At 41.6% G+C, this 17674-nt stretch overlaps 1 protein-coding gene across 5 annotated transcripts in view; it reads right to left on the bottom strand.

Annotated features, from left to right (window-relative positions):
* The window catches only part of SEMA4D (semaphorin 4D), a 373725-nt gene that overhangs the window by 197523 nt on the left and 158528 nt on the right, over positions 1-17674 (bottom strand). For all 5 annotated transcript variants that reach the window (XM_030193608.1, XM_030193607.1, XM_030193610.1 and 2 more), the window contains one exon: positions 4197-4296. The gene's annotated coding sequence lies outside the window, so the exon portion shown is untranslated. The remainder of the gene's footprint in view (positions 1-4196; positions 4297-17674) is intronic.

Genomic DNA, 17674 nt, shown 5'->3' with positions numbered 1-17674 from the left:
AAAGATCTGGAATAAAAGAGTTCAACATTTCTGGGGAAAACATGTCAGCAGATTCTGAGGAATTTATAAGATTATTTTTTTTTAATTCATGTTATTAAAAAAGAAGGAATATCAAGACAGCAGAGATATAACTTTGTTTAAACTGGATTAAATTTTTAAATATTGCCAGAAGCTTCTTGGTTTAAAGCTTCAGCTCCTGCTTATAAATAAAGAGTGACTATTCTTGCCTGTAGTAACGCAACAATTCACACTTACTGGAAAGTCACAAAAAAAAACCCCAAAGCCATTTAAAAACCTGGCTCCCTTATAAGAACTAGAAGAACACCTAAATGGACTCAGACATTTTCTAAAGCTGGGTTTTCAATGAATTTGTTCTATCTGTAGAAAAGTTTTTGAACTTGCTAAACTTGCATAGGAAAGCAATCTTCTCGCTGACAAGGCACCATCTCATCCCGAGGACGATGAACAGAGAAGTGATGGCATTAGAGCAATTCTTTCTCCTAATTAACATTACATGATTGTGTCAGCCAATGGACCAGGGTATTCTTGAAACAATAAAGACAAAATGTCGCCATAAGCTTCTAACAATGTTTGCTTATACATTGGATGATGGAAAAGGAATGCTAGAAATGCTAAAGAAAGTGAACATTAATGATGTTATTTACTGGATCGCTCAATTATGAGATGAAATCAAACCACAGCAAGATCATTGAGAAAGTTACTTGCTGAAGATGAAAATAGACAAGGAGATGAGAATAAACATGAAGTGGCTCAAGAAGATGATAATCTGTTTCCTGTGTTACAAGACATTCAAGGCTAAGAGGAAACAAGTGAAAATTACATTTAGAAATAGATGTAGAAAGATGAGCAATAAGAACTCACTGACAGTAAAGATAAAGATGGTGATGAAGAAGACAATTGCACCGAAGGTAAAACTGAGAAACTGAGTCACAGTGAAGGGGTCAAGGGATCACTGGCTTACCTTGAACAAGAAGAGAAAGTGTCTGCTACTGATATGTTGAGACACTGGCGCAACTTCACCACAAAGAAGAGAAGTAAAACAGGAAAACGAACTTTAATTCAAAATGATCAACCAAAATGTTCTTGTAAAATGTTGGGATTTACTCCATTTGTTCTAATTAAAATGTGTAGTTCAAATGACTACTCTGCTTGAATGTATTACAGTGCACTACGTTTTTCTTTATGAACTATTGCTGTAAAACGTTTTACTACAGCACATGCATTTACAATACAGTTGTTAACAAACAAGATTTGAAACACACATTCAATATGCCTCTCAACTCTAATCCACTTTTTTTCTGTATTATCCAACATTTATCTGACCACCTGTCAGTCCCGTTTAAGTAGATAACAAGACTCTACTGTAAATATTTACAGGTTCATTTTTCAAATCTACCAAATGTGAAAATGATCTGGTAATTTTATTTTGCTGTATCTAGGATTGGCTGATATGCTGGCCAAGAGACCAGGTTTGCAGCCCTAAATCCACCTAAATCTAATTGTAGAAAATGTTTGCAGACAGATATAGGACAGCTAACTTTAAAAATCAGGATTATTGAGGGAATTTTTAACCAGGTATATTAAAATTAGCTACCTCCAGAAATGAGACAATTAAACCTGATGAAAATCTACCCCTTATTACATGGCATCTAAATTTTAAACATAGCCATTTCACTTTTTTTTCTGATAAAACATAACGCTCAGGTGATTCATATATTCATAAGAGGCAATAAATGTTTGAGCAGCAACAACGAATATGGCCAAACCCACCAGCGAACCTTCTCAAGTATCTCCCTTCCATAGGGGCTGCGCCTAACTCAAGACCACCTCTACTTCAAGAAGTAAGTGAAAGCCTGACTCTTCTCACAGGTTTTCAGTGTCTTTGGTGTCTGTCCACTCATTCTATCTGGACTAAGTTACCACACATCTTTTTTCTAAGACCAGTTCCACATACCATATTCAACTATACATATAATTTGTCTTCAATTTAGCCACTCGTTTATTTCTCCTAATGGTTCTGGTAGGAACCCAGCCTGTCTGTATATATGTCTCAATTGCATTTGCCCCCTTGGCTGCCTATTGAGATGTTTCGATGTGTTGTACTGACATCATGAGTATCATATCTATGTTATTTGAATGATCCACTGTTTCTTTAATGTGTATATTTCTGATTCTGAATCATATCATCACTATTACTAGGATTTAATTTGCCTACTTCATTAACTGTATTTTATGCTTAATTTGGTTATTTTAACATTGCATTAAGTGTAGCAACAGAGGTTGTTTATATCAAGATATACCTGTAGTATACCTCCTTGTGTGAATCTCTTCATAAAAGTAGTTAATCAATCAATCAATCTATAAAATAAAATAAAAGTACTAAAAGGTTAAGCTATGCTATCCTTTGGAATGATGATTTACCTCTAACTGTCCTGCAATAATCTCATTGCTGATATGAGTTTTTACTGCAGAAAAATCTGCAGTAAAACCAGCGTTACTAAAATGTAGCATGGTAGGCATGCAAAAAAGGCCAAATCTGAAACCACTCCTGATATTATATAGTCATAGTCAGGAGGATGCTCCAGCCCTAAAAACTCTTTTCCTAAGGAAAGCTGTTGTTCCTGAAACACAGAATATATCAGGAGACAAGGGAATCCCAGGCTGGAGTTAGATGGGAAGGGAGGAGCCCAGGAGACTTTGCAGGGAAAGGCTTAACGAAGGGAACAGCCCTGAGGAAGAAGAGCCTCCCTGGATCCATACACAATATATAATGGCTCCCAGCTGGTCCAGAGGAGGGGAGCTCCTGCCTGTTTGAGACTTTGAGGAACCCATCCTGGAGGAAAAGGCCATAGAATGTTATTGAATGGATGTGGGAATAATCCACTATTTCTGGGATGGGCGGGACAAATTGTTTGTTCTTTTGGCCACTGTCGGAAACAGGGTGCTGGGCTCGATGGACCCTTGGTCTGTCCCGGCATGGCGATGCTTATGTACTTATTTAGTCCAGCTCAGGACTAAAGTAACAACCCAAATCTAGATGACTGTGGTCAGCAAAGATCCCTGGTTGCTCAATTGGGCTCTGGACATGCCCACCCCCTCTATCTACCTTAGGTCAGGAGGCTGAAGTGATGCCAATATGCTCCTGCCTGTGGTTCTGTTATCTTGCAAACTGGCAGCACGTGACCCTGGGAAGTGCTCCCTTATTTGGCAGACTGACTCTTATCGGTGCATCAGAGCCTACTGCTAGGGATTAGGAAAGCCATTTTGCAAGAATGAGGCCTCAGAGACAGGAGCAAGGGGGCACTGTGCCTGTCTCCTGACCTTAGGTGGGTGAGTGAGTAGAATCGGAGAGCTGATGGGGGCACCTGGGGCCAACTCTAACCACCTGAGAAGTTTCCTGCCAGTGCAGAAGGTAATCCCTGTTCAGTAGTGTAGTTATTCTACAAAAGGCAAAGCACTAACTTGCGAAACATGACTCCCAAAGCGTAGTGCAAGTCTCTAGATCAACAGTTCCCGAATCATACCCTTCAGAACCTCCTTCAAATCTGGTTTACACTTACCAAAATATGCAAACAAATTAGTACAGTAAAAGCTCAGGGATAATCTCCATAGACACCCTGAACAATCAGACATGGTGGACTTCTTAAGGAAGAGATTTGAAAACTGTTACTCTGACCTCAGTTAGAGCAAAGGATACTTTATAGAAAAGTCTGCCAAGGAAGATGTGAATGAGGTCGAATGGCACTGTCACACAAAAATATAAATTCACTGGCTCAAACGGAATACTAGATGGTTCAAGCCATAAACCCTGCAAAAACCAATGCATTCTTTTACCTGGAAGCAGGACAAAATGATAGCTAATCTTATTTCTTCTTAGACCCAAATGATATATTTCAAAATTGCATTTTCTAGTGAACAGCTACCATCTCAGCAACAGAGCCCATCTTGTCTAACTCATTGGCTGTTCATATTTATAGCACATAGCTTCGAGTTCACAGGCCGCTATTTAAATGTTCAGCAGAGAGAAATGCGAAATCGCTCCACACCACCACTTGCAATTAAGTCCACGTAAGAAAATAACCCACTGTTCTCTGTCCTGTGGTTTATGAAGTTGCTGTGACGCTTAGTTAGTCCTTCGACATAAACCACTATGAAATATTTTAAGCATCACTGACCTCTCTGCACCCTTGTGCTCAGCATAGGCAGGTCAACATTTCCATTTGCAAGAATACGATCACTGCAACTCTGGGTTTATTCCCCACACATAAGTCTCCGCTGCAAAGAAGAGAAAGATGAAAAGCAAATAAACATTTCTTTTGATATAAAAAATTATCACCCTGTTAATAAATAAGTACTTTTATTTATGGGAAAATAACTTGCTGCTGCTAAATATATATAGATTGACAAACCAGTTTACTCACAGACAACTGAACAAATAGCAGATCTGAGAGAGAAAGAAATCATCTGCTAATGAATCAGTGTCTGCACAGAAATGGAGCATTCTCATCATGTAGTATAAAAAATTACTTTACTAGGTAACAATAATTGGTACATGTTTTGCCAAAGAAAAACAGATCTGGGGTAATTTTATAAGGAAATGCTTACGTCAAAGTGACAAAAAGGTAACACAGGTACATGTAATCCCCAATTATATAATCTTATGTGCTCATTTTCATGCTTAGTGTGCAAAATTACACATGGTTATAGAATACTGCCAGTTATGTGCATAACTTAATTTTTTTTTTTTTGTTACATTTGTACCCCGCGCTTTCCCACTCATGGCAGGCTCAATGCGGCGGGCAATGGAGGGTTAAGTGACTTGCTCAGAGTCACAAGGAGCTGCCTGTGCCAGGAATCGAACTCAGTTCTTCAGTTCCCCAGGACCAAAGTCCACCACCCTAACCACTAGGCCACTCCTCCACTATACTTAACTTAATTGTTAAGTCAGGTCCTAATTGACATAAACCAACTGGAGTTCATTGGTGCTGATTAACACTAATTTGCGGTTACACACATAAGAGCCTCGGAAAGAGTATCATTATCACCATGTGGAGGTGACATCGATGCTAGGCTACGCATGAGAGAGTAACGCTGGGTTCATTTTCTAAACTCCATCATTCCATCTGGTTTGAATCGTACTACGGATATTTAAACCTTTTTAAAAACTTTGGCATAGTGATCTGAAGATCACCTAGTTAGGATTCGGGCAAAATTTAAATTCACACATTTTTATTTTTGTTGTTCGTTTTTTGCCCCTGTAAAATTCATTTGCATACATTGACGTAGTTTTTAATATACTGACGTCATTAGGGGATAAGTCAGACCCTTTAAATTTAGATTGACAGTTGGTCCTGCCCTCTTGAGCCTGTTCATCTTGACTAATCTGAGTCGGTACGCTGGCCGCAAGTAAGTGATGCCATACAACATATGGGTATGGGTTATTGTTTAGAGTGATGTGAAGATATTTAGCTCTCATGTTTCATTTCATTATATGTTTTTTAGTTATTGCAACTTTCAGTAGTCCCCGGAAGCAGGTCTTTTGACCGAAACACTGTTTCCACCAAGATATCAGCGTCGGGCAGTCATAACAGTTTCGATTCAATGCTGAAGCTGCAGATGCAGGGACAAGTAGTCACTATTTTTTGTCTTTGATATTTTAAGGTCTTATGGGCTAAATAAAACAAAAGAAAATAAAAGAAATTAATAAAGATACTAATAAAGATTGTAAAACATACAGTATATAGAGGTTTGAGTTCCGGAGAGGCAAATGATTAATGACATTCAGGAGACTCAGGGGTCTGAAATAGTTAAGTGCTATAAGAGACCTGATAGCCTGTTTACTGGTTTACCTCTGATGCCTCTGGTTCCTTTTTTCCTCTTTTTCTCTCCACATCACTTTTTCTTTTGTTCCTATTTATAATATTGCAGAATCCCAAAGAATAGCAACATTCCATGCTACCAACCCCAGGGATAAGCAGTGGCTTCCCCATGTCTACTTTAATAGCAGATTATAGATTTTTCCAAACCTTTTGTGAACCCATATATGCTAACTGCTGTTACAACATAAAGGCCAATTCAAATGTTCTCCATTAATGCCAGGGACTTTATGAAATCTCTGAAATTACATACTGTAGTTTTAGGATCAGCACCAGTTTTCTCCTTGCATGGTGTACATCTGTCAGTGTGGTCATGCCCCTGCTGCTGGAGGTGCTTCTGTCCCACCATTACCTTCCTCCTTTCCACCTCTGTCTGAACGTAACATTCATCCTTCCTGTAGACTTACACACCTAACATTCCCATCCACCTCCTCCTCCTACCTACACCTATCCTGACTGTCACCTCACATACCCTTTCCATACCACGCAAAATTGAATAGTCCCTTCACTGCTTTACTCGTTCACCAACCTCATCTTTTCCACTGCTTGAAGACACTTAAGACTCACAGAAATGTGAGCTCATCTGTTCACACACAAACTTAGAACAGTGGAAATGCCACGTAAGCCACATGGATTTCTGGGGTACTTCCCCATTTCTATGACCTTTCTGGTTCTCCCTCAACCTCTCTAGCCTTCTCTTTATTAGCAATGAGGAAGCGAGGCCTGAGCGTGCTCAGTTTAGAATGTGTGCTAAAAAAAATGGTGTGCATCTCAAATTAAGTGATTATATAAGGTTCATGTTAAGTTACTGTGGTGATTTTAGTGCATACAGTTCCTAATGATATGGTACCTCAGTTCTACACCTTATTTTGTCCATTTGCTATGGTTTTCTCAAAAACTATGCCAAAGGCATCTGGGAAATGTGCATCGCTTCTTTGTTTAAATATTTTCTGTTTCTCCAGAGTTGCACTGCAGGCACAATCCAGCATCTTGGGGTTTCTATTTCTACTTGTCTGCACATTTCTGTTCCTCATTTGTGCTCGCTCACTCTGTACTTGATGAGGATCTGTTTGCATTTTCCATGTGCGAGACTGATATGAGTTTTCTGCAAGTGTGTAATTTCTGTGCAGGGATCCAAGTATTAAGAGTCTTCTCAACCCCCAAGAAACCACCTGCATAATTAATAACGCATGAGAATTCCAGAAGGTTGCTACATCCAGTTATATCTTGTGGGAGACAGACTGGTCTTCCTTACAGAAACCAAATGCATACATCTGCAATGTGGACTTGCACAATTGCAGCATATTTGTTCATTCAACCATAACTTCTACGAGGACTACATGAAAGGCAAACTGTATCTGCAATTTCATTTCTCAAATCCTAAACAGCATTTCATTACTCATAATTAACTTTTTCTCTGAACAGCAAAAGAAATCTGCAGATAAAAGAAAATTCCCAGTTATTTCAAATTCTTGTAATTCATGGGCACTACAGTTTGTTACTATAAATGAAACCAGGAAGTGCATCATGAAACTTCTTATCTCACCTCCTACAGTGGTCATTCCCACCCAGTGAGTACATGGTACTAAATCTATATCTCAACGGTTGGTTTGCTTTTTTTTTTTTTTTAAGGTGTCAGCCCTTGGTTCAGGCTGCAGCACACAGACAATAAGGTTCAAATTCTCTGTTCATTAGGGTCAATTGGGCCTTGGTGTGCCACAGCAGAAGTGCACTCAGGCCTAGGGGAGAGACTGCTGCTGCTAATATAACAGCTAATAATCTCTGGAAGCTGTGCAGGAGACCACTAACTCTGCTCTAAATCTCTGGACTACTACTTGAATGGTCAAGTAAATGCAGAAATGTTGATCCTACAGTTTCCCATGGAGTTTTAAGAAAGCATTCAACATAATATTTTGTCTATTAGATTGTAAGCTCTTTGAGCAGGGACTGTCTTTCTTCTATGTTTGTGCAGCGCTGCGTACGCCTTGTAGCGCTATAGAAATGCTAAATAGTAGTAGTAGTAGTAGTAATATTCAGAATCAAAGAGGAGAACAAACTGCCTCAACACCTTAACCCTGTGTAGATTTGCTGCTCTGAAAAATCTCACTGCACGCAATAGGAAAAAAAAACCAAATCTGGTATTAGAAGCCAAATGAACTGTCAATGTATTTATGCATTAAAAAAGACCTTCAAACAAAAAACAATCCAACATCTGAATTTGAGGCCTTTAAATCAGAGCGCAAAGTATTTCCTGATGACATAATAGGCTTTGATGGTAGAAGGGATGAGAAGGGTATTTAGATTTACTCCTTTTCCAGTAGAAGCTTTTCTGGCACTGAAATTACTATATCAGATCTAGAGCAGACTCATTGGGAGTTTTTTTTTCTCTTGGGATACTTGCCTGCTTTGCCAGGGGAGAGCCTTCAGAATGAACCCTATTTCCACCTCATCAGATTGAGCATCTGCAGCAAATCTTTCTTCAGAGGCCATCTGTCCAGGCAGGATAGTCAAGAAATCTCAGGTTCTGCTTCTTGAAGGTCTTGAAGTTCTGAAAGTTTGCTAGGTTCTCCCTAACCAAGATATCTTCCACACACAGTAGGCAAAAGAATTCACCTTTGGTCTCTCTATCTACAATCCTGGTGCTTTCATCTCTCTTAAGTCATACAACAAAATTGATTTATGGTCATTTTTAGGTGGCCTACTCAAGGTACCTTCCAAGGAATACAAAAACATAAATTATTCCGAGGTACAGAATACAGCCCTAGTAAGACAACGCAGAAGGAACTAAATGATGTTGTAGATATAATAGGCATTTCAGAGACTCGGTGGAAGGTGGACAATCAATGAGACACTGTGTTAGAGTACAAATTATATTGCAATGATAGAGGGGATCAAATTGGAGGTGGGAATGCGCTCTATTAAGGAGGGTATTGAGTCAAACAAAATAAACAGTCTACATGAATCATGTAAATAAAAGCAAGAGAAAAAGGAAACCGCTATGGTTCTCCAAGCAAGTGGCTGAGAAAATAAAGGCTAAATAGTTCGCATTCCAGAAATACAAAAAAACTCAAGACGAGGAACACGGGGAGGAATACCGGAGGAAACTGAAAGAAGCCAAGAGAGAGGTACGTCTGGCGAAAGCGCAAGCGGAAGAACAAATGGCTAGAAAGGTAAGGAGGAGTGACAAAAATTTCTTCAGGTATATTAGTGAAAGGAGAATGACTAAAAAGGGAATTGTGAGACTAAAAGATACTGCAAACCGCTATGCAGATAATGATGAAGAAAAGGCAAATTTGCTAAATAGATACTTTTGTTCTGTTTTACTGAAGAAAATCCAGGATAAGGACCGCGATGGACTGGCAAAAGTTCATTTGAGAATGGAGTGGATATAGCACCGTTCACGGAAGAGAGTGTGTACCAACAACTAGAAAAACTAAAGGTGGACAAAGCCATGGGACCGGATGGGATCCACCCCAGGATATTGAGGGAGCTCAGAGAGGTTCTGGCGGGTCCCTCTTAAAGATTTGTTTAATAAATCCTTAGAAATGGGAGAGGTTCCGAGGGATTGGAGAACAGCGGAGGTGGTCCCTCTTCACAAAAGTGGTGATAGGGAAGAAGCTGGAAACTACAGGCCGGTAAGCCTCACTTCGATTATTGGAAAAGTAATGGAAGCGATGCTGAAGGAAAGGATAGTGAATTTCTTGGAAGAAAATGAGTTGCAAGTTCCGAGACAACATGGTTTTACCAAAGGGAAATCGTGCCAAACGAATCTCATTGAATTCTTTGATTGGGTGACCGGAGAATTGAACCGTGGACGTGCTATAGACGTAATCTACTTAGATTTCAGCAAGGCTTTTGACACGGTTCCCCACAGGAGGCTCTTAAATAAACTGGATGGGCTGAAGATAGGACCCAAAGTGGTGAACTGGATTAGGAACTGGTTGACGGACAGGCCCCAGAGGGTGGTGGTGAATGGAGTTCGCTCAGAGGAGGGAAAGGTGAGTAGTGGAGTGCCTCAGGGATCGGTGCTGGGGCCGATTCTGTTCAATATATTTGTGAGTGACATTGCCGAAGGGTTAGAAGGTAAAGTTTGCCTATTTGCGGATGATACAAAGATTTGTAACACAGTGGACACCCCGGAGGGAGTGGAAAACATGAAAAAGGATCTGAAAAAGCTAGAAGAATGGTCTAAGGTTTGGCAATTAAAATTCAATGCGAAGAAATGCAAAGTGATGCACTTAGGGAGTAGAAATCCAAGAGAGGCGTATGTGTTAGGCGGTGAGAGTCTGCTAGGTACGGATGGGGAGAGGGATCTTGGGGTGATAGTATCTGAGGATCTGAAGGCGATGAAACAGTGTGACAAGGCGGTGGCCGTAGCTAGAAGGTTACTAGGCTGTATAGAGAGAGGTGTGACCAGCAGAAGAAAAGAGGTGTTGATGCCCCTGTACAAGTCGTTGGTGAGGCCCCACCTGGAGTATTGTGTTCAGTTTTGGAGGCCGTATCTTGCTAAGGATGTAAAAAGAATTGAAGCGGTGCAAAGAAAAGCTACGAGGATGGTATGGGATTTGCGTTACAAGACGTATGAGGAGAGACTTGCGGACCTGAACATGTATACCCTGGAGGAAAGGAGGAACAGGGGTGATATGATACAGACGTTCAAATATTTGAAAGGTATTAATCCGCAAACGAATCTTTTCCGGAGATGGGAAGGCGGTAGAACGAGAGGGCATGAAATGAGATTGAAGGGGGGCAGACTCAAGAAGAATGTCAGGAAGTATTTTTTCACAGAGAGGGTGGTGGATGCTTGGAATGCCCTCCCGCGGGAAGTGGTGGAGATGAAAACGGTAACGGAATTCAAACATGCGTGGGATAAACATAAAGGAATCCTGTGCAGAAGAAAGGGATCCTCAGGAGTTTAGCCTAGAATGGGTGGCAGAGCTGGTGGTTGGGAGGCGGGGCTAGTGTGGGCAGAAATATACGGTCTGTGCTGGGGCTGGTGGTTGGTAGGCGGGACTAGTGCTGGGCAGACATATACGGTCTGTGCTGGGGCTGGTGGTTGGTAGGCGGGACTAGTGCTGGGCAGACTTATACGGTCTGTGCCGGGGCTGGTGGTTGGGCGGCGGGGATAGTGCTGGGCAGACTTATACGGTCTGTGCCAGAGCCGGTGGTGGGTGGCAGGGATAGTGCTGGGCAGACTTATTCAGTCTGTGCCAGAGCTGGTGGTTGGGAGGCGGGGATAGGGCTGGCCAGACTTATACGGTCTGTGCACTGAAGAGGACAGTATAAATAAAAAAAGTAGCACATATGAATTTATCTTGGGCAGACTGGATGGACTGTGCAGGTCTTTTTCTGCCGTCATCTACTATGTTACTATGTTACTATGAAACAGATAGCAGCGTTGAATCATCATAGATAGAAATTCCATGTGTGAAAGGAAGGGGTATTCTTGTAGGGCTGTACTACAGTCAGCAAGGACAGAATGAAGACACAGATGAAGATATATTTACAGAAATTAGGAAAGCTGGCAAACTGGGCGACAGTATAATAATGGGTGATTTCAATTACCCCAATATTGACTAGATAAATGTTGCATAGAAAGCACCTGTGGAATAAATTCCTAGATGTAATAAATGACTACTTCTTGGAGCAACTAGTCCAGGAACTGACAAGAGGGGGAGCCACTTTAGCTCTAGTCCTTGGTGGAGTGCAGGGCATAGTACTAGACGTAACAGTATTGGGTCCACTGGGAAACAGTGATAATAGTATGATCAAGTTTGAAGCCACAAAGAAAATCTATTGTAGCAGCATTTCATTTTCAAAAGGGTGACTACGATAAAATAATGAAAATAGTTAAAAAGAAGCTAAAAGGATTTGCTGCAAAGGTTAGGACATTAAATCAGGCATGGGCATTGTTTAAAAATACCATCTTGGAAGCCCAGACCAGATGTATTCCACGTATTCACAAAGGTGAAAAGAAGGGAAAACAATAGCCATCGTGGTTAAAAGGTGAAGTGAAAGCGGCTATTAGAGAAAAAGGAATGTCCTTCAATGGAAAAAGGACCCAAATGAAGAAAATAGCAACATAAGTACTGTCGAGTTGGATACAAAGCATTAATAAAGAAGGCTAAAACAGAATATAAAGAAAAACTTGCCGCAGAGGCTAAAACTCGCAGTAACAACATTTCCAGGAACATCAAAAGCAGAAAGCCTGTGAGAGAATCTGGGGGACCATTAGATCATGAAGGAGCAAAAGGGGCACTCAGGGAGGACAAGACCATAGTGGAGAAACTGAATGAATTCTTTGCTTTGGTCTTTACAGAAAAAGATGTAAGAGATCTACCTGTACAAGAAATGGTTTTCAAGGGTGATGATGTGGAGGAACTGAAAGGAATCTCGGTGAACCTGGAAGATGTACTGAGCCATATCGACAAATTAAAGAGTAGTAAATCACCTGGACCAGATAGCATGCATCCAAGGGTACTGAAAGAACTCAAACATGAAATTGCTGATCTGCTGTTAGCAATCTGTAACCTGTCATTAAAATCGTTAGTAGTACCTGAAGATTGGAGGGTGGCCAATGTGACGCTGATTTTTGAAAAGGTTTCCAGGAGTGATCCGGGAAATGACAGACTGGTAAGCCTGACGTCGGTGCCTGGTAAAATAGTGGAATTTGCGCACACAATTTGAGTAACAAACCAATTAGCACTGATAATTGGGCGCTAATAATCAATTATCGGTGCTAATTGGCAACTAGAATTTACATGTGCATTTTGGTATGCACTATTCTATAAAGACGTGTGTGTAAATTCTTGTGTGCGGATCCTAAAAGGAGGCATTGCCATGGGAGGATCATGGGCGTTCTAGGGATTTGCACGCAGTGTTACAGAATACACCAGACCTGCACCTAATTTAGGCACAGGGATTTATACCAGGTTTCACTTGGTATAAATCCTCATGCCTAAAAGCCAGGCATTATTCTATAAATGGCGCCAACTCGGAGTGCTGTTTATAGAATTGCAATTAGTGCTCATTTTTTTCAGCACCATATATAGAATTTGTTAAACCAAAGCAGAGTGAGCCACAAAGAGATCTACAAGAGTTCTGAAGCAAGAGCTGCAACATTGCATCTAGGAACCAGACTGGTCCTCAGTACTTCTGAAGGGATGCTGGATGCAAGGAAGGCTTTATTAGCCACTGGATGGCTAGGAGCCCCTGAGAAAATTTTGTAACTTTTTTGTTTTATTGGTTTACTGAATAAGTTGCCTCTGAAACAAGACTGAATATGTGTAACTAAACTTCAATTCATATAAGGGGTCTTTTACTAAGTCGCAGTGGTGTTTTTAGCTCGTGGTAGAAATCAGCTTCTGGTAAATGCTGAGACACCCATTATATTCCTATGGGTGTCTCGGAGTTTACCGCCAGCTGATTTCTACTGTGAGCTAAAAACACTACCGCAGCTTTGTAAAAGACCTCCATAAAGAAATGCTTTCTATTTAAAGTCTGTAAGCATAATCAAGGTCCTGCATATGCTTAATTTAACTGTCAATTTGAATAAAATCCAGCTGAACCCTGAACCTTATGGCTTGTACATGCAGGAGACCACAAAATGACACCTAAACACTTTCTTAATGAAAACAGAGCCCACATATTTTTACAAAACCTTAGAGCAAATCAGTAAGTCAATGCATGCATTCCTTAAAACATATATCATCCATTTTGATAAGATATGATTACATACCATTACCCACATGGAAAACATTATGAGTTGGAACTAAATTGACAACAGACTAAACAGAGGGAGCAGGTCCTATAGAAACTGATGAGACACATAGGCAGAATCAAGGAAATGAATGGTATTGACGGGAGATTATGTATGACAAAGAACCCACGGCATGGAGAGAACAGATCAGCTCAATGAAGTTCAGACATCGGCTTTGTGACAAGAGAAAAAAGGTCTCACAAGACTATGGTGAATCAAGCTCAGTGATCCTCAGAAGCTTAGCCGAAATTGGGTGGTGGAGCCGGTGGGGGGAAGAGGGGTTGGTGGTGGGGAAGTGAAGATAGTGGTGGGCAGACTTATACGGTCTGTGCCAGATCCGGTGGTGGGAGGCGGGACTGGTGGTTGGGAGGCAGGGAATAGTGCTGGGCAGACATATACAGCCTGTGCCAGAGTTGGTGGTGGGAGGCAGAGCTGGTGGTGGGAGGCGGGGCTGGTGGTTGGGAGGAGGGGATAGTGCTGGGCAGACTTATACAGTCTGTGCCCTGAAAAAGACAGGTACAAATCAAGGTAAGGTATACACATTTAAGTGCACCCTCCCCTAACAAATCTCTCCTTATCCTACATATCTGCTTTCACAGGGAAGAACCCTGCCCCTCTGGCTCTCTCCTGGTGATTCTGCACTGCTGTTTCAGAGTGACCTGGGTTCTGTTCCCAGCTTAGACCTTCATTTTGCTATACCAGCCAGTGATAGGTTGCTAAAGAGGCAACACAGGCGGCCTCTGAGAAGGACAAAATCATAGCTGTTGTAGTATGGCAACATCTAATGGCTCCATTTAGTATTGCATGGGTCCTGATGCATGGCATCCAGCCAAGGATCATCACTGTGATGACTGGTCTAAAGTGGGGAGGAAATTCCCCCAGCTATTTACAAACAACAGAAACTGAAGGGTCAAAAAAAGAGAAAATAATCCTGCTCTCTGTGCGAGAGTATATCCCCCGCTTCTCCAGTAACATAACTACCTGTGGAAAGTGATTTCCAAAGACCACTTTTACCTGCTTTTATGATTAAGGATCCTGAGTTTTTCATTCTCATAAGCGAGTTTTCCATTCTCATAACTCAGTTCCACTAAGTAACTGGTATGCCATACCCACAGGCGTCCACACAAACTGTATATAACTTTGGGAAACATGCTTTTACATACAATTACTGTATTAAGAAAATCTCCATAACAAATACTTATGTATAAACAATTATTTGGTGCACTGTAATGAACAAACCTCCAAAATGTCAGTGATAGCTGCCAGAAACCACACCATTTCCACGAAGCACACTTAGCACGCTAGATAAACCTTTCAGGAGTGTTGCTTATATCTCCACCCAAATGGTAAGATGGATGAAAATGGAAGTTGAAGCATTACTTTCTTGCCAAGTTTAACTCAGCACTTGTTAATGGTTAATGTGAAGTTCCCAAGTTCATTTCTTTTATGAGCTAAGCTCAAGCATATTACTTTTTGAACTTCTGATAAACTGCATGGGAAAGATGAATTCATAATTTAATTTATTTTAACATGCATCACAAACATCCCTCGCAGATTTCCAGAGTGGAGGAGTAGCCTACTGGTTAGTGCAGCAGACTTTGATCCTAGGGAACTGGGTTCGAGTCCCACTGCAGCTCATTGTGACTCTGGGCAAGTCACTTAACCCTCCAATGCCCCAGGGACAAATAAGTACCCGTATATACTATGTAAACCACTTTGAATGTAGTTGCAAAAAAAACCACAGAACGGTGGTATATAAAGTTTCATTCCCTTTCCAGGCACCTATAGCCTACATTTAAGGTTATCACATACATTTAAGAAACACCACATGAACTGCAGAAGGAGGCTTTCTTTGGTACAATGCAAGTACTATGGTAAGTGTTAGCAGTAAATTAGACAGACTAGGATCACATTCCCCATACCCTGGCTTAGGTAGGGGAACTGAAGGTAGGGTGTGGGGAAGGGCTGCTAGACCACCAGGTGGGGAGGCAGGAGACCCATTGGATCTCCAGCCCCCCTGAATCTGTGTCGGGTGGGGGGGACTGGAGGTCCGCCAGACCTCCAGCCCCCTGTCACTGAGGGGGGGGGGGGGTGCTGCATTGAGGGAAATGAGGGCCTGCTAGCATGCTAGGGGTTGCCACGGCCAGCGAGTCAATCTTTGGCGCGCTGGTCACTGATCATTGGGGATGAATATTTATTGTATTTGTATCCCACGTTTTCCCACCTCTTTGCAGGCTCAATGTGGCTTACAATATATCATGGATACTGGAAATAGCAAAAGATATACATTTTGTTTTACAGAAGGATTTTGGGTTACATGGTCATGAAGTTCAAGATAGTGGCATTACAGAAGACATTGACAGACATTAGGAATACAAGATAATGGTATTACAGAAGACATTATCAGACATTAGAAATACAAGATACTGGTTTGCAGAGACATTGTAAAACAATAGACGTATTACGACGTTTGTAGGTGTATTTGGAGATATTACATATATTATTCTTTGTGGTATATCTTTTCAAAGAGATGTGTCTTTAGTAGTTTACGGAAGTTGGTCAGTTCATAGGTCGCCTTCAAGTAGCGTGGTAGCGCGTTCCAGAGTTGCGTGCTCATGTATGAGAAGGTGGAGGCGTGTGTTAATTTGTATTTCAAACCTTTGCAGTTGTGGAAATGAAGATTAAGGAATGTTCGAGAAGATTTTTTTGCATTCCTGGGTTGCAGGTCTATTAGGTCTGACATGTAGGCTGGGGCATCTCCATGGATATTTTTATGAACGAGGGTGCATACTTTGAACGTGATTCGTTCTTTCAGTGGGAGCCAGTGCAGTTTCTCACATAGGGGCTTTGCGCTTTCATATTTTGGTTTTCCGAATATTAGTCTGGCCGTCGTGTTCTGGGCTGTTTGGAGTTTTTTTGAGTATGGAAAAATTAGGTTCTTACCTTGGTAATTTTCTTTCCTTTAGTCATAGCAGATGAAGCCATTACGTATGGGTTGTGTCCATCAAACAGCAGGGGGAGATAGAGAGCACTCAACGTTTCACAGTGCCTCATGGCCAGCCAGCTCCACTGCCTCTTCAGTATTTGAAGCTTCCAAAGCAGTATGGCAAACCGCAATGGGAATAACATGAACTTTCCTCACAGCGAACGATGGCCCCTTAACAATGGCATGAACTCAAAAGGAGGGAATGAACACATCCTCCTGGAGGGAATAAACTCGTCCTCCTTATTGTATAACTGGAGGGGATAAACGCAACCTTCTGGAGGGAATAAACTCATCCTCCAAAACATAAACTGGAAAGAATGGACTCATCCTCCTATAAGTGAACATGAATCCTGAAGACTGTTTCCAACTTTCTCCCAAGGAAGGAACTTCAGGAAACAAGAACAGAACCTGAAACAGATTCACAGCATACAGACAATCATACAGGGAGGGCTCATGGCTTCATCTGCTATGACTAAAGGAAAGAAAATTACCAAGGTAAGAACCTAATTTTCCCTTCCTTGTCATCAAGCAGATGAAGCCATTACGTATGGGATGTAACAAAGCAATCCCTATATAGGGTGGGAACAGGTCACACCACGCGCTAGCACTTGTGCTCCAAAACGCGCACCCCTCCTAGCAGCCACATCCAGCCTATAATGTCGGGCAAAAGAGAGCTTAGAAGCCCATATTGCTGCACTGCATATCTCTTGACGAGGGAGTGCTCCAGGTTCAGCCCAAGAGGAAGAAATCGCTCTGGTAGAATGCGCCTTAAAGGCTACAGGCGGAGACCAGCCGGCAAGCAGATAAGCTGAAAAGATAGTTTCTTTGAGCCAGCGGGCAATAGTGGCTTTAGACACTGGAGACCCTCTGCGAGGACCTGAGAGCAAAACAAACAGATGATCATAGATCCTGAAAGAGATAGTAACTCGCAGATACTGCAGCAGAGTCCTGCGCACATCCAACAGGTGCAACTGCCCAAAAGATTCTGGAAACTCCTCCTTATCAAAGGAGGGCAAGAAAATAGGCTGGTTT

Source organism: Microcaecilia unicolor, chromosome 2 (genome assembly GCF_901765095.1).
Source record: "Microcaecilia unicolor chromosome 2, aMicUni1.1, whole genome shotgun sequence".
Classification (NCBI taxonomy): Eukaryota; Metazoa; Chordata; class Amphibia; order Gymnophiona; family Siphonopidae; genus Microcaecilia; species Microcaecilia unicolor.
The sequence above is the reverse complement of the archived record's forward strand: the minus strand, read 5'-3'. Positions and strand labels throughout refer to the sequence as shown.